Source organism: Cervus elaphus, chromosome 28 (assembly GCF_910594005.1).
Source record: "Cervus elaphus chromosome 28, mCerEla1.1, whole genome shotgun sequence".
Lineage (NCBI taxonomy): Eukaryota > Metazoa > Chordata > Mammalia > Artiodactyla > Cervidae > Cervus > Cervus elaphus.
Window position 1 is genome coordinate 14,373,326 of NC_057842.1, and position 24,908 is coordinate 14,398,233.

Below are 24,908 nucleotides of genomic sequence, written 5' to 3' on the forward strand. Positions count from 1 at the left end.
TCTGTTGTTTTATAAGAACTTAGTTTATGGTATTTTTGTTGTAGCATCCTGAATGAACTAAGAGAGTCCTTAACCACGATACTGCATGGCCTGGGTATTTTGAAGTGGTTAATTAAAGGTGTCTAGTATAGTGTTAGTCACTCAGTCCTGTCCAACTCTTTGTGATCCCATGGACTATAGCCCACCAGGCTCCTCTGTCCATGGAATTCTCCAGGCAAGAATTCTGGAGTGGGTAGCCATGCCCTCCTCCAGGGGACCATCCCAATCCAAGGATCGAGCCCAGGTCTCCTGCATCGCAGGCAGATTCTTTACCATCTGAACCACCAGGGAAGCCCAATGAAGTGTGTAATCATCTACAAATATCCAGAATACCCAGTGTCAACAGTTGGTATTTTGTCGGTTCTCTAGAAGCTTATGTAACTAGAAAAATATTTCATTCTGAGTTCCTTTTCCTGTATAGGGAAACTGAAAGTGTTAGTCGCTCAGTCATGTTTGACTCTTTGTGGCCTCATGGACTGTAGTCCCCAGACTCCTCTGTCCATGGAATTCTCCAGGCAAGAACACTGGAGAGGGTTTCCATTCCCTCCTCCAGTGGGTCTTCCTGACCCAGGGATCAAACCAGGTCTTCTGCATTGCAGACAGATTATTTACCATCTGAGCCCCTTTATTGGGAGAGAACTATAAAATGTATATCTGGATGAGTTTACCACTGAGACTAAAGTCAAGTCACTGTTTTTCTTCTTCAACAATATGAACCACTTTGTTACTAGTTGGTGTCTTTTTGCTCATTAGGAAAGGGAAATGCAGGAGCCCACACCAGTAAGGGCAGAGCTGGTCTAGAACCCAGCAGTCAGACAGAAGTCTGTGCTCCATGCAGGGCAGTGTTAGCCCGCAGCGTGGCTCCAGGCCCCCAGTCCTGACAGCTTCCTGTCTTCAGACACAGTGAGGCCCAGTACCAAACTGTGTTTCTTGTTCATTTCACCAACAAATGAGCTTGCTGGACATCTGTGGGCTTAGCAAATGCTACTAGATTTTTCTGTGGGGAAGGGAGTATGTGTAGAAGAGATCATATCACAAGTTACATAATCTTGTCTCAGAACAGTGAGTCATGTTCAAATTGGTGCTGGTTTTTGTCTGGACCATGTTACTGTGTCTGAGCCCTGGTGGGTGGCGAGGGGGTGCAGTACGTGAAGAAGAAAAGACTTCCTCGGAGTGTCCGGAGCTGGCGAAGGGAAGTCAAGGGGAAAAGGAGCCCAGACCATCATGTGCCTCCACGTGAGCGGGGCCCTGGGGTCCCTGTCCCCTGAGCCGTGTGCGGTCAGGCTCCAGCAGCTGCTGTGAGGGAGGGCTATGCCCATAAGTTATCAGATCATCATCTACTAGGTGCCCTGACAGGGTGAGTCAAGAACAAGATGGTTGTGTTGGGGGAAGATGGGAGATGTAGAAGCAAGTGATTTGGACCTTGAGGAACGCCTCTGTATATTTACAGGAAAGCTGGAAGCTTTTGTTGTTTACTCAACTGATGCATTTATCCCCAAGAATAATCTCATTATAGTTAATAATAAAGGTTGAGTTTATCAAATCTTTATATGATGAGCCAGACTGGCACATTCAGGCATTTCAACCAGGGTATTTTCATTCAGGCATTTCAACCAGGTACCATTCTTATCAGGGGCCTCCCTCGTGGCTCAGGTGGTAAAGAGCCTTCCTGCAATGCAGGAGACGGAGGTTCGATCCCTGGGTTGGGCAGATCCCCTGGAGAAGGGAATGGCGACCCACTTCAGTATTCTTGCCTAGAGAATCCATAGACGGAGGAGCTTGGCGGGCTACGTCCACGGAATCACAAACAGTCGCACACACCTGAGAGACTAGCGCTTTTACTTCCTCGGTTTACCATTCTTACTATCCTTTTCTGGATAAGGAATCCCAAGCTCAGGAAGGTGAAATGTAATTTGCTCAGCAACACATAGCCAGTAACTGGTCCATTCAGGCTGCTAACATGCTTATTCTTAGCCCCCGTGCTGCGCTGGATATGTTAAAGTAATTCTACTTGCTGTAAGAATTGACCCTAAAATGTGCAAATTCTCAAACTGAATGAAGTGATGTTCCTTCTTCAGTAGCATGGGCAGGTGCTCGTAGCTGACAGCGCATGCTTCCACACTGGCTTAGGTACCGAGGTCCTAACATCTCATGCTGTTGTCCTCTGAATCCACATGGCAGAAGGATGAGAGCAGGTGGAGAAAGTATATCTGCTTCTTAAAAGCCCCGCCCCAGAGGCCCATATGCCTTGAGCCACATGGCCATGTCCAGCTGCTAGGGGACAGGCCCTGGGAAACGCTGTGCTGGCTGAACAAGTCGTTAGCATCAGTTTACTGCAGTGGAAGGGGGCAGACAGCCGGCTAGCTCCCACACGAGTGACTTCAAATGTCTTCCGTTATAATGAGTTAAAGCATTTGAAGCATTTGAGACTTTTTTTTTTTAAGCAAAGGCTGAAAATACTGGTGATTTCTCTCTCTCTCTTTTTTTTGTATCTCTTTTTTAATTAATTTATTTTTTAAATTTATTTAATTAATTTATTTTTTAAATTTGTTTTTTAACAGAAGGATAATTGCTTTACAGAATTGTGTTGTTTCCTGTCAAACATCAACATCAATAAGTCATGGGTATACATATGTCTCTTCCCTCTTGGTATTTCTTATGTACGAATCGAACACAGCCAGTGTGTTTATCTCAGCTCCAAAGCCTGGAATAAAAATTGGTTTCTGTTCATTCCTCAGTTTTAAGTTTTCTTGGCCTCTTCCGACTCTTAGATTCCTCTACCCCATTTTACATATACCAATGTGTGAAGTTGAGCCATTTCTTTGCCTTTTTTTAATGTTAGTTTTTATTGAAGTATAGTTGATTTAGAATGTTGTATTAGTTTCAGGTGTATAGCACAATGATTCAAATAAATACATATATATACATTTATAAACATATATCTTCCATATACCTGAATACATACACACACACACACATATATGTGTGTATATTATTTTTCAGATTCTTTCCCATTACAGGTTATTACAAAATGTTGAGTATAGTTCCCTGTGTTCTACACTAGGTCCTTGTTGGTTATCTAGCTTATGTATGACTGTGTGTCTATGTTAATCCCATTTCTTTGCTTTTTAAAACAAAACTGGCACGTGCCAGCGTGCCTGAGTTTAGCATCGTTTGATGAAGATGTCACAGGGAGCGGGGCTGGAGGAAAGGAGATGGTGGGAAGTGGTCAGATCACTAGACACGCAGGATTTTGCCACTTTCCCCTCTTTGGTCTTCTCTCTCTCTCCTCTGCTCCTCCATTGTTTTTCTGGGAATCTGTCATATTGCTCAACAGCAAGGACGTGCATTTCTACATCCCTTCTCTGAGTTGCTTCATCAACATCTATTTATTTAATATTTAAAGCAGGCCTGTGAGGGGGGCCCTCTTGGCATCTTTTCTGTTCGTCAGTGCAAACACTGCAGGACAGAGAGGGGATGGTGACGGCCTGGCTCAGGTGTGAACCCCGACTCCTCAGCTGCAGCCTGCCCTCGTGGCCATGAGACCGTTCTCCCTCTCGGTAGGGACTTTCTCATACAGGAAAGTTCTGGTGCCGGCTCTCAAGGTTCAGTTCTGTTTTGTTAAATGTATTTTTGAAGTTCATCTGAGCTTGAATCCAGCTCTTAAGTGCTCACCGTGGTTATAATTGCAAGGACCACAAAGCACTTCCTATGCTTTCACCAGAAAGGAAACTTGTGTGAGCGCTCACTGGATGCTATTACACTTGATCCTTATGTGCTCTGTGTGTGTCCTTAAGAGTGAAAGTTGCTATTGAGTGTTTTAACTGTAGGAGATTTATTTGTAATTTCCCTAGTGTTCTTTTGCAGACCAGAATAAAGAGTGTGCTGGATGGGCTTAGTTTGCACACCTCTGTTTATGAACACTTGTAGTGAAATCTCAGCTTACTCGGCAACCTGTAATGTTCTTCAGACCTTTTTCGGAGTTTGTCACACAGTCAAGGCCCAGAAGTAAGTCCAGATACCACCGAGGTCTTTGTCGCAGCTACTTTCTGCAGAGAACCCAGCTTTTACTCTTTTTTACTGAAAATTCTTTTTTTTTGGTGCTCAATGGTGTGTTCAAATATTGAACATCAAAGGAAAGTTCATATATTTACATAACCAAATAGGAGGAAAAAACTATTATGTATTGTGACTATGCCTCCAAGATATCTCCAGCAAGTCCTAAGTCTCATCATCAGTGTGATGAGAAGGAATACCTTCACGTTGTACAACTAGGGTTTTCTTTTAAATTTTTAAATGATATTATGTGTCACTTTATAATTCTGACGCAATGAAAATACAAGGGTAAAGAAGAATAGGATTATTTTCTAGTCAATCTGTGCAGGATTTTGTGCTCTCTATAAAGTTTACACAATTCAGTACTTACAAATAATTCCTTTAAGGATTACAGTTTACATGTCCTTTTTTGAACATGGGTTTATTATAGAGGATTTCACTTGATGTAGATATTATTGCTATAACTAGGCTTTGATGCCTCAAAACAAGAGAATATATGTATTCACACTCAAAGAACATAAAGCAAAAATAACATGCAGAGCAATGCCTTTGTAATTTATTTGGGCTTGAAAAGGTTTTTTGTTTCTTAAAATTATTGTCTTTTGGATATTTCTCTTTCCTTTAAATGCAAAAACCTAATTCTGTTTCTCTTCTTTTGTGTGAGTAAAGATGCATGAAGCCACTGTTACCATAAGCAGTTCATTTTTCACACTGATAAACTGTGCTGCAGTGACGTTCTTGGTTAGAGGACGCCTTGACGAAAGACACTGGATGCTCCCGCTTCTCAGATTGCATGACATTATACTGAATATTTACGTCTACCATCTATGTTTTCCCAGTAGCTTAATGCTATGTTTAGATGAATTTGGGGGCTGTTTATCATTTTCTTATATCTCCAGTTCTGTACCCACTATTTATATCCATTTTTCCTGCCCTTTCAAAAAATTGGTCATGAGTGTAATCTCATGTTTGCCGATAAAACACACTTTTTCATTGAAGTGTAGTTGGTTTACAGTGTTGGATTAGATTCTATTGTACAGCAAAGTGATTCAGTTATACATAAATGCATTCTTTTTTTACATTCTTTTCCATTATGGTTTATCCCAGGATATTTCCCTTTGCTGCACTATATGTGTTGTTGTTTGGCCATCCCATATACAATAGTTTGCATCTGCTAATCCCCAGACTTCCAATCCATTCCTCCCCTACTCTCTCCCCCTTGGCAATCCCATGTCTGTTCTCTATATCTGTAAGTCTGTTTCTGTTTCATAGACAAGTTTATTTGTCTCATATTTTAGGTTCCACGTGTTAGTGATATCACATGGAAAGTGTCTTCCTCTTTCTGACTTACTTAACTTAGTTGATGACCTCTAGGTCCATCAGTGGTGCTGCCAATGGGAGTATTTCATTGTGTCTATATACCATGACTTCTTTCTCTATTCATCTGTTAATGAACATTTAAGTTATTTCCATGTCTTAGGTTGTAAATAGTGCTGCAGTAAACACTGAGGTACATGTATCCTTTTGAATTACTGTTTTGTCTGGATATATATACCCAAGCGTGGGATTCCTGGATTTTATGACAATTCTATTTTTAGTTTTAAAACACATGTTTGACATTTTTATCACGTACATAATAAGACCTGGTTGATGTCCAGAAAGTTAGGTTTGTATATACAAATGGTTCTTGGTCTCAACATACATAAAGGAGGTTGGATATCATCACTGACCTAGTTCTTCCACAGACTCTAGAAGGTGGTTACAGCCCAATGTATTAAGCTGTCATGGAATACTCCAGAGATGGGTTGACATTCTTCATCCTGTGAGTTGACTTGATATCGTAGATATGTCATTTTATGCTGATTCTAGACATTATTGCTATTTTCAGAACATAATCATTTCCTATCAGTGGAATGTATGAAATGAGAGCCATTTTAACTCCAAACCTCTGATCTCAAAGAAGCCTTGAAATTCTGTCACTTGCTTTCTGGAACAGATAAAGAAATGGTTCATGTTTCTCTAACTCTTCCCTTGGAATGCATCTAGTGGCAAAAGAAAGCCCATCTTCAACGGGATGGAGGCCAGAACCTGAAGCAGCAGCAAAGAAGGAAGATTATTTGAAGTCTTGAGTTTTAGCTTAAAAATTCATGAGACTTTAGCCTTTCCCTGACTATATACTTATGTTAATTTTACTATAAAATTTCCCCAAAGCTTCTAGCAAATGTAGAATAGCATTCTCCTCTAAGTTCCATGCTTCTTCGTTATCCTCAAATATCATCGAAAAACACTGCTTCCATCCCTCCTCCAGGATCATTAGCCAGAACCTGAAGGCCAACGGTCCACATTTGGGGGCTTAAAGAGCAGGGTTTTCAGTGCAGTCCATGACCATGGAGTAAAGGACAGCTAACTGGACAGCAGAGCTGACAAGCTGGGGTCTTATCCAACACCAAAATCTGACTGTCTGAGCTAACTCTGATTCACTCTGAGTGAAGGATACCCTGTAGCTTGAAGAATGAAGGATCTTTACCAGGGATCTTCCCAAGAAAAGACTTCTCTTTGCTCTCCCGGTTCTCAAGAAGTCTCAAAAACTTTGATGCAAACCTCCTTTACTTGAGTTTTACAGATATGTACTATCAAACACTTAGCATTTCTATAAACTTGAAACTAAATATGCTAACAACCATCTTAGTTATAATTCCGCATTCTGATATTGGTGATTGACAGTCATTCCACTCAAGGTTTTTCTTTTTTTCCTAAGTGCAAAAATACATTGAGTCAGATTATTTACAGAGATTGAGAAAAGAAGAAAGCAAAGCATCAATGGTTTATATCACTTCGTGGTTCGCTTTTGTGTAGCCCTACCAGTCACGTGTCATTCGCTGACCCCCCAAAATGCAGCTGCTCCCTGTGAGGGAGATTCATTTGCAGAGGAGTCACACCTCTTGGCTGTACCACAGAGTTATGTAGCAAAGCAAGAGCTGAATTTGTGTAACGACAGGAATGTAGTCTTCTCTTCTGCTTTTCATAGAACTGAATGAAGTTAGGGTTAGGAAAAAATAGTGCTAATACTGGTGATAAGAAACAGCCTTCAGAAAATATAGTTCAACAAAGTATAATTAAAGACGGTGTCTAATAGGGGAGGTGGAGGGAAGTGCTAGAGAGATCTTTAAGATTCTAGGGTGATGATGCTTGTCTCAGAAACATTCCAGTGAGTGTTCTTAATGCAAAGTAATGCTGCATATTTGCATGAGAACTGGAAGAAATACTTAGAAGGGGCTACTGAGATTCCACAATTTCTGATAAGCCAAGGCTGCTTTGATAAATTGCGGAGAAATTCTTGTTTGCAAGATACCAAACATACCTAGAGTTTATATGGGGACAGATACAGGAAACATTGTTTAAATGTAATTTCTTAAGTTATGAACACAGAAGAGGGGCCTGTTAAGTTTGTCAGCGAAAAGTATGGGTTTTGAAAATGGTATATTCTAATGAAAGGAAAAATTTAAGATTAAAAGTGAAGAGAGAATTACTTCCTGGAGCTCGGTCCTTGAGAAGGCAAGAGGGAGAGGCAGCTGACCAGACAAGAGAGACACCCTTTGCCTTGTGGGAGGAGACACAGGGGGAAAGGTGAGTGTGGAGGCTTACCTTCTCATTCATCATGCTCCACCATGCTTCCGGTACGTAACTGCCTGTATGATGGTTCCGTGCCTAGATGGTCTTCAGATACCACACTGACCGCCTGCAGGGTGCGTAGCCCAGCCCCAGCATTACCGTCAGCTCTGATGAGACATCCTCAGGCCAGTATGTCAGTTAAGGCATGTAAGAAGCCAGCCAAGTCAGAATCCCCACCAGCCATCTGTCTTTGAGCCTCACCTCTAGTTTCAGTCATATCATTAGAAAGCCATTCACCTTATTTTTCTGAATAATGACCTTTTCAAATAATTCCTGGCCAGTTAGACACATCTTCAGATCTTCAGTGGCCCTGCTTAATACTGAGTGTTTCAAGTAGTAACATAATCCAGCATAAATGACAAAGTTTATTAAATTAACATTTAGCATCCATGGAGTCATAGAGTCACCAAAACCTTTCTAGGACAGGGAATTTAATTAATTATTATACTTGGACTTGCATTTCTTCTAAATCATGTGTAAACTAACAAAGTTTACCTGCCTAAATGACAAGAATTTTCCTTCAAGGGTCATGTGAAATAAATAATGCTCAGAAGACATTAGTTACAAAGGTTGGGTTTCAAATATATGTTATTGTGTTTATAAAGTCACCTTTTCTCCATAAGTACATGTGTGAAAAATTACTGTTAAAAATCTTGACAATGACCCAACGTAAAAAATTTGTTTTGCCCAATTTTCTGGAAGAATTCTATATTCTCTAGGTTCAAAACGTAATATGCAGTTGTGTTCATGGATTTTTAACAAGTTGTATGAACTTTATCAGGTATATATACTTGCTTTAATGGGAGGCTAGAAGAGGACAATTTACCTGTTAGCGTCGGGCTGACTCTTCAAATTCCAATGATACAGCCCTTTTGTGTAAAGTTAAGTGTTGTTTTAAGGTTAATTTGTGTTGTATTTTATCACCTGGCTTCTAATCAGAGCACTGTGTCTCTATGTTCCTTATAAAATGGCTTTCCTATTAGCAACCATTTTTCAGGAATATGTGTGCGTGCTCAGCCATGTCTGACTCTTTGCACCCCCATGAACTGTAGCGCTCCAGGCTCCTCTGTCCATGGAATTTTTCAGGGAAAAATACTGGAGTGGGCTGCCATTTCCTTCTCCATTTCAGGCATATATGGAAATGTTACTAGCCCAAATCCTTATTTGTGAGAAAATGCAAAGGGTCTGCAGTGCAATATTATTTCAAGTAAAAACCCATAAATACCAAGTTATTGTTAATGTAACAGCTGTTTGTCTTTTAGGTGTCAGAGCCTGCCCTTGGTGCTTCACATCATTTCTATTTATTCCAGAAAACTAAGCTATTTCCACTTTACACAAAAGGAAACTTCAGATTAACAACCTGCCAGACGTTATCTAGTGGTAGTGTTAGCATTTCAGTGTAGGTCTGTCTGTGTAGAGTCTTAAGGGGAAAATGTGTGTGCATCTGTGTATATCTAAAGAGAGGAGGAAGGCAGTTTTTATATGTGTATATTGTTCCCCTTGGGGGGCTTAACAAACATTTGACTAAATGTGTTCTAATTGCCAATGACTCTGTTGTCTATAGGTGTGAACTTACAGCATCTGTAGTAAATTATGTTTCTTGGCCTGAGAAATCCTTATAAATGGTAATTTTTTCAAAATTATTTGGAAACCTTCTATAATTATTCTTAGGATTTGGATCATGAGATCATCGTTTAAATGAAAGTAAACTTTATGGACGTCTCTTTTGCAGAGTAATAACTTTCTGAGTAATCTTATAGTAGTAGTGTATTGATTTGTTTTTGCTGCTGTAACAGGTGACTATAAATGTAGTTGCTTAAAACACAGCAGAAGTGTATTATCTTGCAATCTTGGAGGTCAGAAGTCCAAAGCGGGTCAAGATGTGGGTTGGGCTGAGTTTCTTCCTGGGGCTACAGGGAGAATCCGCGTCTTTGCCTCCCAGTCTCCTGGGGCTGCTATCACTCCTTCACCTTCAGCCCTCTTCCTCCTTCAAAGCCATCACGTCACTCTTACTCAGACCTGCGTCTCTTTTCCTCTTGTAAGGACCCTTAGGATAATACTGCCCTCCATCCTGATGATTCAGGATAATCTCCTTATTTTAAGGTCAGTTGATTAGCAAACAATTCTATCTGCAACCGTGATTCCAACTCACCATGAACATAGCATACGTTCTAGAGATTAGGGTGCAGACATCTTTTGGAGAGTGGGGGACATTATTCTACTCATCCCAGACAGATTTCTATTTTGTAGGGTCTGAAGTTTAAGGAAAGCTTTTTTCAAGAAAATGAGCAGACAGAATTACAAATGCAAAATCGGACACTAAAGCACTTAATTATGTATACTGAGAAAAAAATGACACCAAATACAGACTTGTTAACAAACCAAGCTGTATAAATATGTCCGAAACTTAACTCATACTAATTTTAACCTCAGTTCTTTCATATATTCATATATCAAACAAAAGAACTGCGTTTGATAAAAATGCCTCATTCAAAACTTCCATTTGTTTGGGTAAGTTAAAAATGAATAGTAGGAGCCCTTCTAAAATTATGTTTTCAAAATTTGGTTTCTAACCAACTTTTCATTCACTTTTATTCATGTCATTTCTTCCCCCATGGGTTCAGTTGTCCAATTGCTCCTGTTCTGAGAGAGATGACACAAAGAATATGGAAATTGGGGCTGGAAGACCTTGGCTCATTGGTTTGTTCATTTATTCTGAATGTATTTATACAGCATCTGCTGTGTGCCAGGCATTGTGCTGGGCTCAGGGGATGTGCCCTAAGTGGGACAGATCCCTCTGGACCTTCCAGTGTGACAGGCAGACACAGGTGGTCTTCTCAGCACATTGGGTGTTCTGAAGGTTTGCAGGACTCTGGGAAAGCCTTGAAAGGGGCCCAGCCTGGGCTGGTGGCCGTGAAGTTTCCTCCAGGTCCTGCAGGACGAGACGAGGTAGTCAGGGCAGATGGGTGCGGGGAAAGGAAGGGGATTTCAGCAAAAGAAATACTGTGGGTAAAGACTGGTGCTGGGAAAGCTGATACAGATTTTGAGAAGGTGAAAGGGCAGGAGCCTGTGGTCTGGGGAGGAGGGGAGAGAGTGGCGTGAGAGCCGCCCTGAGAGCAGGTGGGGGGCAGGTCGGAAGGGGTCTCAGGACCATGCTTAAGGTCTCGGTTTCATCTTAAACCAGCAGGATTTCAAGGAAGGTTTCTACACAGAGATGTAGAATGATCTGATCAGCAGATTGAAAGCTTTACCTGTTCCTTTGGAGCAAGGGACCAGCAAGGGGGGAAAGGCAAGAGTAAATGCAAGAAAATGTTAGGATAAAGAGAAGTATTTGGATTTTAAATAAAGACTTGTTAACTATCTTCTTTTCAAAAGGATTTGGATATATATGTCTTTTCATTGGCAATGACTCCCTTTTTTAAAAAGTTATTCATTAAGCACTATTTAAGATACACAGAAAATTTAGAAGGCATACAGTCACTTGCTTTTATGCTGAGAGATACAGTTAAAATTTCTTTGACCAGGTGTTTGTGTTCTTTTTCTAATTGTGTAATAAATGTAGTTTCCTTAAAAGGAGGCATTTGGGGGCATCAGCAAGCAGGTTAAGGAGAGGTTGGGGGAGTTAGAAAGTTTCTTCTCAGGCGGCACCAGGCCTCCTGTAGCTGATGGTAAAGATTACCTGATTTAGGACTTGTTGTTGGTGTGGGGGAGGCTCCTCATACGGCCCCGAGTCTCGTGAGACGCGCTGGTGGTGGGGACCCCTGTGCCTCTCCATCGGCTTCCAGGGAGCACACCTGTCTTTACTGCAGGTGTTGCCTTCTCCCCTCCAGGATTCCCACCTCCTTGGCTCACAGGGCAAGCCCCACTCCTGCCCCCATTCATATACCCCTGGAGCCCCCCTTTTTCTGCCCTGAGCTGGTCAGAGGCATCCTTTGTGCTTTCTGTGTGGTTTATGCATATCTTTCAATGTTTTCTCACTCTAGTTTCCCTTCTGACATAGTTTCTACTTCTTGCTACACTATGACAAGGAAGCAGACCATTGGCATATATTTCCCTGTTGATGGAGGTTTGTGTGTGTGTGTGCTAAGTTGCATCAGTCGTGTCTGACTGTGTGCAACCCGATGGACTGAAACTGCCAGGCTCCTCTGTCCATGGGACTTTCCAGGCAAGAATCCTGGAGTGGATTGCCATGCCCTCCTCCAGGGGATCTTTCTGTCCCAGGGGTCGTACCTGCGTCTCTTGCATTGCAGGCATATTCTTTACCACTGAGCCACCAGGGAAGCCCCTGCTGGAGGTTTGTTTATACCTCTAGAAGTAGTTGAGGTAGAGGGTCGTGCATGAATGTCCACACTATAAAGGATGAAGAGCTGAAGGAAACTTCTGTACGTGTGTTTGTCACTTGCTGTCTATGGAAAGCCTGTCATTATAGTTTATGTCAAGTGAAACTTATGTTATTCTAATCTTTGTAAAATACTAATGAACTTACAAAGAAAAATTTTTTCCACATTTCCCAAACATCTGCTAAAACCATGTATCTCTCCAGCCCTAAAAAATAAAATAAGCTTCTCTTTGGCAGCTGTGTGGGTTGGACTCACCTGAAAGCAGACCCTGAGTCAAAAGTCTGAGTGCAGATAGTTTACTTAGAGGTGATTCCAGGGCAGTGAGACAGGAAAAGGCAGTCAGTGTAAAGTGTGTTATTTAGTGGGTGAGTGCCCTCGGCAACTGGGGCCCTGTCCCATTGGGGTTCTGTGGGAGACGGTGTAGAGGTGTCTCCTTGAGGGTGAGGAAGCTGGCGTTTATCCACCAAGACCCACTCCTTGTCGACTGGGCACTGCTTCCAGGGTCCTCAGCTTCCTGGAACTTGAAGCCTCTTTACTGTGTGGGCCCAGCCAGCAGCAGCCAGGGCCCCCATAGAGTCACGGGTCCTGCAGGAAGAAGCAGTCTTGCATCTGGGAACAGGAACTGCCCAGGGGACTGGGCAGAGCCCCCACAGCATCTGCTCCTTTGGCCTCTGCCCAGCGTCTGCCCCTCGAGTTGTAGGAAGTGCACCCAGCCCGTGGATTCCTGCAGCCCCCGCACAGGCAGAGGTGGGCTGCTGTGCCAGCCACAGGCCCGGTGAGATCACGTCCTTCTGTCATTGTCCAGAACATTCTGTTACAGAGGAGGACCCCTATCGGTCCGCTCCACATGCTGCTGTGATGCACACTATGGTCAGTGAGGTCTGTGCCCACCCATCTCTAAATCCCTTTGGTTGGTTTTTCTCTATGCTCCTCATTTTGGCTGCACATGGAACGCATCGTATTAAAGAGATGCTCTTAACAGACAGCGTTACGTAGTCCAAAGTGGAAGGACTTCACCCTTTGAGGGAAGCTGCTGTTGATCGGAGGGACCCAGTTCTCATGGCAGGATGTCCAGGGTCATGGGTGGGCTGCCACCTTCCACCCCTCTGAAGAGCATCCAAAGGAAGCAAAGTAGCAGTTTGAGGGGTTCCCTGCTGGTCATGAAAGACTGCCCATGTATGTGCTGTTTTACGTTAGAAAGTTCTCTTATAACCTTGTCCCTTTTCAGTTATTCTGGCCTCAAGTTTAACTGCTTCAGTTGTGCCGACAGAGGTGGTTCCGTCAGCACAAACATACGTTTCCCCATGCAAAAGACCCAGGTGAGCACCCCAGGTTCCAGGAGCGCTGGAACGCATGCGCCGTGCCCCGCAGAGCCTCCAGGCTAGACTCTTGAGTTCCATGGGCTTCTGTTCTTTGGTGTTTTCAAGCCTTAGGATTTAAATAACTGTCTAAATGAAATTTCACAATGTCACCTGAAATTGTTTTGAGGCAAGTTTAGTTTAGTTTAACTTGTTACTGTTCTCCTTTTCATATTGGTATATGTATGTGGACTAGATAATTGATCACCCAGACTGGAATGTCTTGGTGAATGAAAAGGAAACATTATTAATAACATGTTACAACAGCGTTCACAAACCAGGACTGTCCTGTGTTACTAGTGAGTAGGATCACCCTGCCATATCTCATCTATTCATGCTCATTTTTTTTTCATGCTCGTTTTTTTATTTCATTTATTTTTATTAGTTGGAGGCTAATTAATTTAAAATATTGTAGTGGTTTTTGTCATACATTGACATGAATCAGCCATGGATTTACATGTATTCCCCATCCCGATCCCCCCTCCCACCTCCCTCTCTACCCGATCCCTCTGGGTCTTCCCAGTGCACCAGGCCCAAGCACTTGTCTCATGCATCCAACCTAGGCTGGTGATCTGTTTCACCCTAGATAATATACATGTTTCGATGCTGTTCTCTCTGCTCGGCCATCCTGACGGCTTTCATGCTCATTTTTAAGGTGAAAAGGGACGATAGGAAGAGACACAGTCATGGTCAAAACAAGACAAAATAAGCAGCTACACATAGTCAACTCCATAACCCAGAATAATACATGTATTGCCTACCAAATAGTGTTAAAATATTATATCATTGGGGTGACTGTAATAACAGCATTTGAAGATATTTTTGCTTGGTTCTTTGTGACAGTTTACCCCCGACTCTGAAAAGGATCTGCTATTAAAAAAAAAAAAAAAGGTTCCTATCTTTCAAATAGTGCCTGTTTCTTATCCAAAAAAGCAAAAAACAAACAAACAAACAACCAAACCTGATCCTCGTAAAATGGTTCTGCCACTGCCATTTTCCCCATCATGATGAAAGGGCTTACAGTGCCACTTCGATTGGAAGGAAGCAGACTTGGCTGGAAGTGGCATTCAAGGGCTTGATGTTGCGGCCGGTGGTAGTTTTGCATGTAAATACTAACTGCTCCTGAAGTCTGGGCCTGTGTCCTCATTCTTGTACAACACAGCAAGCCCAGCAATGCCAGCAAATTGGAGGAGGGTGAACAGAAATGTGTGGGAAGCAGTGAGCTTGGTGTGTAAAAAATGTTCAGCAAGAGTTGGGCTGTTTACCTTTCCTATGCTTTACCGTCTCCTTTGCCCTAGAGCTGTCTCCTGGCAGGGTGGGGTGCAGAGAAAGCCCCTGAGTGCATCTGGAAGGTGATGCTCTTGATGCCTGGGTGTATTACATGTGTATTATAAGCACCAGGGCAAGAGATCCATATGGGACCTTCCTCTTGACCCTCTAAAAGCCCTTTAAACAGATTTACCCTGGAAATCATGTGTTAAGCCCTGAGCTTTACTTCTTGACTTTTTATTAAATACTAGAGAAGCTACATGGCATTTCATAGATTAAGAAGCAGATTTTCAGTTCATTTGATTTAAATACGTCTTCATTATGTAGTTTGTTGAAAAATTTGTGACTATGTAGCAGCTTTCAAATTGTGCTATTTAGCAGTTTTCAAATTTCGAGATGATACATAGCAAATTTACCGAGTGATTTGTCACTTCATGGTCGTATAATATAATAGGCTCTGGAAGAAACACTCCTGGCAGAAGCAATTTAATCATCCTGTTGTAAGTGTGAGGAAGGGGGGCGGGGGAGAGGGGATTGTGGGGGGAGAGAGAGAAAGGAAAGGTTTCTCAGAGCTCCGATATTCCTCCCCGAGGCAGCACAAGTTATTTAAGCCAGGTCAAAGCTGCTTTGGCTTCAGTTTTCCTCTGAGGACAACCTTATGCTGATTCTTCATTTTCTCAAGATAAACAAGGTAAGTCTGTTCTGTAAATGGATTTACTGAGCCCTTAGAGGAGTTTGTTAGTTGATGTATAACATCTTATGAAACTAAAACCAAAAGCCAAATTCCTGTTTGTCTGATACGTTCAAAAAATGTGTAAACAGTTTTTACAAAAGTATATTATACTTAATTATTAGAGTACTAATAATTGAATGAAAAAGAAAAAAATGTAAAAGTAATGTAGTGGATGAAGTACTTACAGAAGGATGTTGCTGCTCTGGGTGTATTTATAAAATCGTAATGTCTAAATATGATAACTTTAGACTTAGGCTTACAGGATTTTAAAACTGGATTTGAAATTGAGCAGTGCTTCTACTCACGCTTACCTCGTAATGTTATCACAAAATTATATTTTTCTTTAAGGCAATTTGATTTGTATTTAAAATTGGATCAACTGTTTTGCATATCACATAATCCTTTTATATACAAATAAATACAAATACTTTTATATGGACATGTATTTTGGAAATTTAAAAGTTTATTTTCGTTACTTTTTAAAATTGTAAATCATGTTAGGTTCCCAAAACTTTGCCTTTCATGTGTTATAGCCAGGCAAGGGCCAGAGAAATGTAACTTTTTTGTGTAAATAACTTAGTGATGACTCATTTCAACTGCCTTATTTAATACAGTTTATAGTTTTTTGTTGTTGTTTCCTAAGACTACCTATTTTTGAAGATCTTTCTCAGCCATATTTCAGAGAAATTATTCAGAATTCTCAAATGTTAAGTATGGTTTAACTATCTTTAGATTGAAAGAAAACATACATTTTAAGAGTCTAAATAAAATTTTAAAATAGACTTATTTTGTGCTTTCAGATAGTTCATGTGCAGAAGTGTAATCTGGTCATCTTTCCCCCTAATTCATTTTCTTGTTCACTCGTATGCTGTTGCCACAGAAGATCTGGCTGAAATTAGAAGTGTCGTTTGTCATCACTAGACCTTGTGTCAAAGCCATTCTGAGAATCTTCTAGAAAAGGGTAGTTGTAGTTCCACATAGTCATAAACAGTGCTGCTCTTCAAAGACTAACCATATAATAACACTTTGTTACTTGCTTCTTTCTAAAAAACTTTTTAAATAACCTCTAAATCAGAATCTGTGGGGCATGTAGAGGCTTTCATACATTAGCAAAGTCTTCACCATAAGACTTGTGTTTTGTTTGTATGCTTATTTTATATTCTGATCAACACTTGTATAGAACTAATTCCTGATTTTAGTTCCAGTTAACACTTCACACAACTTCAGAAGCAGGGCTCATCCACAGAAAGAAGGTATAAACATGCTTAGGATGGTTGTAATATGTCATGATTTTTATCTTTCCCTTCCCTAATCCCCAGTTTAGCTTAAGTCATTTGTCTCAAAAGGAATCTTAGCATCTGTTTGGTTTCACAACATCTTCATGTTTAACCAACTGAGTGAAATGGCCTCTTCTTATATGTGCTTATTATTAATGGGCAGTAAGAAATTATTTTTCTACTGAACTAAAAAGTATATTTTAAAAATTATTTGAGTATAGTTGATTAATATCGTGGTGTTTGTTTCTGCTGTATAGTGAAGTGAATCAGCTACATGTGTATCCACTATTGTATGTTTTTTTTTTAGATTCTTTTCAAAAGTGTATTTTTTTTCCTTCATACTTTAAACTTGGTGTAAGACTAACAGTGCAGAATCAGTGTGTTCTGGATTTTATTTTTTTAATCTGAGTGGCCAGTGATTGGGAACCGCTTTGGGCTAATCTCTGAAGGTGTATGCGCAGTTAATGCTCCCAGCTTTAGTTACAAGATTCAGTCAGCAGCTCACTCAGTAAATATTTTTGGGAGAAACTTGTGTCTCATAAAGCACTCTGTGACCAGGAGGATGCTAAGGGGAGAGGCATGAAAGCATATCCAGAAGAAAAATTACATGTAAGTGAAGGATTTTATTTAAAGTCTATCACGTTCATCTAAGTGTTTTCATAGAGCAGTTTATAGTCAATTACCAAGTAACTTTTAGGGACACCACCAATGCAGGCGTGAAAAGAGCAGTGTCACTGTAGCTTAGGCTGGTCTGACTGGATTGCAAGTGCATATGCTTGAGGTGGTCTTAAAGGAATGGCAGGGGTCATCTCAAGTAAGTGGGATAAAGTGCAGCTTGGAGGCAGAAAACGTCAGCTCATACACCAGGAACAGCCTCGAGGCAGCCTGGTTGGTGCAGAAGGTTGCTGTCAGGGAACAGAGAGAAGCAGATGAGGCAGAGTTGGTGGAAATAAAACGCAGGGACACCAGCCAGGCACACAGGAGCCAGAGACCAACGACCAACATCTTTATGCAAGTTAATCTGCTGTGGTTGTATAGACCCCAGCTGAAATGACAAGCATCTCAACATAAGGAGAGTGATGGAAGCAAGAAGGAAGGAACGGGTGGAGAAGATGAGGTGGAAGAGTCACAAAGATAACCAGGTTCGAACGTGGGAAAGTGGCAGCCCCTTTAACAGAAATGGGGCGTTAGGAGAGAAGACCTCTTGGGATCTGTGATGCTCTGCCAATCAGGTTCAGCCAGAGGAGCAGAATCTGTCAGAGATAGACATTAAGAGATTTATTACCCAGCTTCTGTGGTTGTGGGGCAGGTCCAAAATCCACAGGGCAGCCCTGAGCTTGGACAGCCCAGGGCCCCAGGGATGGCTGGAGCTACAGCCCACGTGGGAGGTATCCCCAACCAGAGGGGCCTTAGTTCTGCCCTTGAAGCCTTTAAATCATCCAGATTGCCTGAAATAGTCCCCCTTATTAAAGTCAACCGAGTATGTCTTCTAATCACACCTACAAGGTATACCTAGACGTGTGTTTGATTGAATGACCAGGACTGTAGCCCAGCCCAGGAGACACAGAACAAAACCATCAGAATCCTCCAACTTGTTATGAACCCGAGGGGCTGCTCAGATTTCTTAGGTGACAATGGAAGAAACACATCAGAAATTCAGAATGAAATCTAAGAAAGGTGCTGAGTTTGGAGGGCTTCCCTGGTGGCTCAGATCATAAGGAACCCAGCTGAGTTCAGTCCTTGGGTCAGAAAGATCCCCTGGAAGAGGGCATGGCAACCCACTCCAGCATCCTCGCCTGGGGAAGCCCATGGCAGGAGGAGCCTGGCGGGCTATAGTCACAGGGTCACACAGAGTCAAACACCACTGAAGCGACCAACGCAGCCCAGCAGACCACTGAGATTGGAGCTACCGTGATAGGAGTTAACCACTAGTGGTGATCTGTTCATGTCGGCCAGGAGTTTGGGAGGTCCTCACACAAGGCTGTAAACTCCTACATCAAAGATGAATCTTAGGAGAAACCATTTTTAAAGGGCAGAAGAAAGAGTATTTGACTAAAAGATGCAAAGAAAAGATTAGATTTGGAAGTTTAGATTTAGTGCTAAGAGAGCTATAGCATCATATGACTTTGTCCATCTCTGCTATACTTTCTCACTAATTTTCCAAGATTTCCAGTGGGGCAGGGGGACACTGTGGTCCCCTGGTTTTCTCCTATACTATATTGAGGGATCTTGCTGCCAGGGATCCAGACAGAATCTGCACTGAGAGAAAGCCAGTGTTTTGTTTTGTTTTATTGTGAACTTTAAACACACAATTGAAGTAAGGTAAAACATTCCAGACTGCAGGTATTACAGACATAAAGAATCAGACACATATTCCAGATAATGAAGAGTTAGAGGTACAGCCATTCCTGCTTACTTAGTGGAGAGATTTGGGGGACGCTTCAGCCCACCGTCTTGAATGCCTTGTCTATTGCTCATCTGTTCAGCGTTTTCTTTAACCTTCAATATACAACTCAGATGTCTCCTCCTCTGAGAGAAGTTCATTAACTCACTGTGGCAGGGATGTTAACTCTGTCCTTTGTCTTATCTCTTGGGCATATCTGCACTTCTTATCCTGCTGAATGAGACTTCCCTGGTGGCCCAGTGGTTTAAAAAAAAGAAAATCTGCCTGCCAATGCAGGAGACGCAGGTTCAATCCCTGGGTCAGGAAGATCTCCCCTGGAGAAGGAAATAGCAACCCACTCCAATATATTTTTCCTGGGATATCCCATGGATGGAAGACCCTGGTGGGCTACAGTCCATGAGGCCACAAAGAGCCTGGCATGAGTGAGTGACTAAACAGCCACACCAGCATCCTGCTGAGTTAGAACTGCTTGTATATTTTTCCCCCCCACCAGCTGATGCTCACCTCCCTTCAATTTTGAATCCACCACCCTGGAAGGAAATGTTTCTGGGGGTTAAAGAGTAAAGTTTAGGAGAATAAGGTAGAGAAGAAGAGGAGGGGAAGTGAGTGGCAGGAACATTGCAGGAGGTGGGGGAGGTGTTTACCATGGTCCTGATACGGAGGAGGTGGAGGATGGAGTCGGAAGGGAGGGAGCCTGGGAGAAATCTGTCCTCTTGGAAAAGTAAAGACAAACAGATGCTAAGGAAAATATTTCTTCTTTAACGAGGATATTTTCCCTGATGTGAAAAACTCGTTGATTTTTAAACTGTTATTTAACTTTAATATACAGCATGTAAAGGGCTTATAACAATGAAAGCTACTAGTCCTATTTATGTGTGTGTATGTGTTGTGTGTGTGTGTGTGAGTGTGTGTGATCTGAGGGTCTGTTATGAGTCCGGTCTTACATATTTTGTTTAATTGACATTTCACTGTGTTTTTCCCAGTCATATGCTCTCCTAGTGTTTGGTTACAAATGCTGTCATTAATAAGTCAAAATGTGGTTCCTTCCTCAACTAATTGAAAGTATTTTACAAATAGTGGAATTCTACATGAATATGATTGTGATGCGTTGGGTTGCAAGAAAACAGGAAAAGCGACTTTCCATATTGGCATTGTCTTGCAGTGCCCTTGAGAGGAAAATATAAAGGTTAAAGAGAAGTGTCTCATTCTAAAATTGAAAGTACTGGTCTATACTTCCATGATGTTTAACTTTTCTCATAAGAATTGTAAGGTATTCCTAAGATGATTATTTTCACCCCTGCCTTCCAGAGTTCTTTTATTTTGTTTGTTTTTATTGTCTTTAACTTAGCAAAGAGTGTGTGTTAGTTGCTCAATCATGTCTGACTCTTTGCAGTCCCATGGACTGTAGCTCTCCAGGCTCCTCTATCCATGGGATTCTCCAGGCAAGAGTACTGGAGTGGGTTGCCATTCCCTTCTCCAGGGGATCTTCCTGACCCAGGGATCGAACCCAGGTCGTCCGCATTGCAGGCAGTTTCTTTACCTTCTGAGCCACCAGGGAAGCAAAAAGTAGATGTTTTCTTGATCTGTAAAGTCTATAAAAATGTTTTTTTTCCCTCAGATTGATTTAGAACTTGACTGTTTAACTGCCTGACTGCTTAGTATCTTTCAAAAAATGTGAATTTGTTTGCAGAGAAATTCAGCTGAAATCAACTTTTCAAAAATTTAGGTACCAGGGACATACAGTGTTTCTCTCCTTTTGTTTTATTTTAGGGGTAATTTCAAGAAGCATTATCAAGAGCCTTTTACTGTAGAATTTCAGATTTAAATTTGCAGACAAATCCTTCCTGGCTTAAGGAGAATTGTAGAACTAAGAGCCATGTCTCTAGACCATATCTGTTGCACAGTGACGCGGATCCTTGTTCGTTAAAGGACACCATACGTGGCTGCCTCCAGGAGACACCACCTGTTAGGTAACCATTTATTGTAGCAGGGATGCTCGAATCTCTGGAGGTTGGACTTGGTCTGTTCAAGTGTGAATAAATGGAGTGTGACAATGTCTGTTCTTCGTGAAACAGTCCACTCAGGGCCTCACTGCTTTCATGGTCAGATTCTTCATCTTCTTCTTCTTTTATTTACAAAATGGGAATTGCAATTTCATCTACAATAGAGGCCAGACAGAGAGTTTGGAGCAGAAAGTTTGAGGCTGTGATCTTCACTGTGGCTTTAGAAGCCATGTGGCCACCAGCTAAGGATTTACATCTTGTCCCTTTAAATAAAGAATTTGGATGAGATCACTCATTTTTAAAGTCCCGGTGCTAAATTTCAGATCTGTTCTACTCTAAAATGCACCAGTTGAATCCACCTAATTGTGTTCATTTTAGGATTTCAGCTCTGTGTTTAATTTTTGTATTCGTTTAATCCTCATTTGAACTGAAAATAATTATTGCCAGTATGAAATTATCTTACTGCTTTCATATCACATAAGCCTCAAGGTATATTATGAAAAGTATTTAATATTATAAATTTACTTCTGCTCTAGTGAGGAAAATGTCAGGTTTGTTTTCAGCTGTATCCAGTTGTTTTCCCTCCAGGAAAAGAGTTACCAGCTCTGCAATCTTGGTAGTGTTTATCTGTCTCCACCTGACAGGGTGTAATGTCTCAGTCAATTTGGGCTCCTTTAACAAAAATGCCATAAACTGGGTGGATTGTAAACGGCAGAAACTTGCTTCTGGAGGCTGGAAGCCCAGGGTCAGGGCACCAGCATTGCCTGCTTCCTGGTTCACAGATGGCCATCTTTTTCTGTAACCTCACATGGTAGAAGGAGCAGGCAGGCATTCTGGGGTCTCTGTTATAAGGGCACTAACCTCATTCATGAGGGCTTCACCCTTATGACCTAATTACCTGCCTAAAGCCCTGGCTCCAAGTACCACCACAATGCAGGTTTAAATATATTAGCTGGTGGGATGGGAGACACAGACATTCAATCTATAGCCTGCGGCTGAACCAAAGTCCAAACATTTTTGTGTCATTAACACCTAACACCTCTCTAGCTCAGACTCTCAGGACTGTCATTCTTTTATGGTACAGTCAAGTTAGGACAATGCCTTGAGAATAATAAACAATAACTGGAAAAATGAGAGGCAGAGTGACTGACTTTGCTAAGAATGTCAAATTAGTATCAATAACATGTGCATAACTCCTATCCCTCATGTGGTTCACATTTCATTCTGTTCATGCTTAGGTATCAGCTCAGGAACATTTATGTTTTGGCAACAGAATCTTTAAATACTGTGCTTGACCCAGTTCAGTTAACTCCTTAGATGCCCTAAGATACAGGTGATGCTGTGCTGTGGATTGGTGAGTCTTGGTCATCAGAGTTTCCCTTCATCTGTACACATTTTAGGCTTTTCTTATATTGTATATTTCAAATTCTGTTCATCTGATTTTCTGAAGATGGAAGGTAGAAGAGTGAAAATGAAAGACCTCAAATTTTTAATATTCTTATTTACAAATTTTTTACCCACTGTGCATTTCTTTTTTAATTTCCTAAGGGTTTCTTTTGCTATTTGGATGTGAAACTTTATGTTTTATTTAACACTTATTTTTTGTATTGAAGTATAGTAGATTTAGAAGGCAATGGCAACCCACTCCAGTACTCTTGCCTGGAAAATCCCAGGGACGGCAGAGCCTGGTGGGCTGCCGTCTATGGGGTTGCACAGAGTCGGACACAACTGAAGCGACTTAGCAGCAGCAGCATAGTAGATTTACGGTGTTGTGTTAATTTCTGCTGTATAGCAAAGTGACTCAGTTGTGTATATATATGTGTGTGTGTGTGTATATATATATTATTTTTCATATTCTTTTCAACTATGGTTTATCCCAGGATATTGAATATAGTTCCCTGTGCTATATAGTACGACTTTGTTGTTTATCCATCCTATGTGTAATAGTTTGTATCTGCTAATCCCAAACTACCAATCCACCCCTCCTCTACCCAATGCCCCCTTAGCGACCACAAGTCAGTTCTCTAGGTCTCTGAGTCTGTTTCTGTTCTGTAGAGAAGTTCACTTGTGTTTTAGAGTCCACCTATAAGTGATGTCCTACAGCATTTAATACATTCTAACCACCACAGTGGAGAGCAGCCAGCAGGTTCCCAGTGACCCATGTGGGCCTGTTTGTGTGCACGTAGGGTGCCTATCACTCATGGACGCTCATCACTGGGCACAGCCAGACCCCAAATTGCTCCCAAGACCTGTGTGGCCAGGCCTCCAATCACCACTGTTTACTGAACTTGCCCATTCGCTGCCTGTTTGGCTCATTCTCCAAGGCTCAGGTTGGTCTCCCTGCCAGCCCGAGTGGTTTGCTTTACAAGGACCAGCTGCTCAGGATCCACTGCGCAGACAGCCACCCTCACTCTTGTGGTCTTTTTTTTTTTTTTTTGCCCCAGGAAAGTTACTTTCTCTTCCTCGGCCTCCCTCTTGTCTGTTCCTGCTGAATAATTCACTCTTCTTTTTCCACGTGGAACCTGAAGATTTTTCTCTTGAATCAACTAACTTAACTCCTTCTATGCCTATTTGTAATATTGGTATATTTTACCTCTTAAAACATAAATTACCTTTATGATCATTCAGTAAATAGATAAAACTACTTTTTAAAAAAATTTATTCCCATCCTGTAGAATAGGTGTTAGAAATTAAGCTGATGAATTAACTTGTACCAATCAGATACGGTGAGTAAACAGAAATCTAAATAAACCTCCAGTTATGATATAAGAGGGTTCCCTGGCAGCTCTGATGGTAAAGAATCTGCCTGCAATGAGGAAGACCTGGGTTTGATTGTTGGGTCAGGAAGATCCCCTGGAGAAGGGAATGGCAACCCACTCCAATGTTCTTGCCTGGAGATCCCTTGGACAGAGGAGCCTGGCAGGCTACTGTCTGTGAGATCACAAAGAGTCTGACACAAATGAACAGCTAACACTTTCACTTTTTCACTTTATGATATAACAAGCTGAAATATTTCCAGATAATAGTATTGTGGAAGATTACAGCCACCTCAAGCAGCTCATAGTCTCTCACTCTTGCTTTCTGTGTAGTAACACATAAAATTCCTGATGTTTGGGTGCAGGTCTGTGGGGTAGTCGGGTAAGGCTTGGGTAGGATTAGGGTAGTGAGGATGGATGGTTTTGTGACTAAGTTGCCACCTGTATGAGATTCCTACAGTATTTCCTGGCTGCTGATCCCCTGGAAGTTTGCCAGTTAACTTATTTGTCTTCTTTGCCACTGCATTGAAAATATCCCACGGACTCTTGAAGTCAAGGTCCTTATTGATAAAATGGAAACTGGATTATTTTTAAAAGCTACCAGAACTAAAGATGTCTCTTTGACTACCTGTATTTCTTACCTCGTAATTTTATAAATACAAAAGACAAGAGATGGCTGCTGACACCTCTGAGTTAACTTTCTCTTAAAGATGACAATTTTCCAATTTTATAGCTTCACAAAGATTGATCCCAGCACCCCAGTTCTCTTTGAATTCTTTGCTTAATCAGATCTTAGCAAGTAACACTTTGGCATACTATTAAAAATCTGTGGAGTAACATCCAATTACTTGAGATTGTAAATCAGACATTACGGTAGGTGCTGGCTCATCCTGTTTTATTCTGCAAAGTGTAAGCACTGCTACCTTGTTCTCATGCCGTGAGTTTCCATGTGGAGTGTTCTCTCTGGATCTGTAGGTTTTGTGGCCCCAGGATCTCAACAT

The 24,908-nt window shown here is 41.6% G+C and overlaps 1 protein-coding gene across 50 annotated transcripts in view; it reads left to right on the plus strand.

Annotated features, from left to right (window-relative positions):
• RIMS1 (regulating synaptic membrane exocytosis 1) overlaps nucleotides 1–24,908 on the plus strand; it is a 578,197-nt gene that overhangs the window by 522,788 nt on the left and 30,501 nt on the right. The window contains exon 1 of one of the 50 annotated variants that reach the window (XM_043890135.1): nucleotides 15,293–15,425. The exons of the other annotated variants lie outside the window; for them this stretch is intronic. The gene's annotated coding sequence lies outside the window, so the exon portion shown is untranslated. Of the gene's footprint in view, nucleotides 1–15,292; nucleotides 15,426–24,908 lie in introns of those variants that run through there. 50 annotated transcript variants of the gene reach the window in all.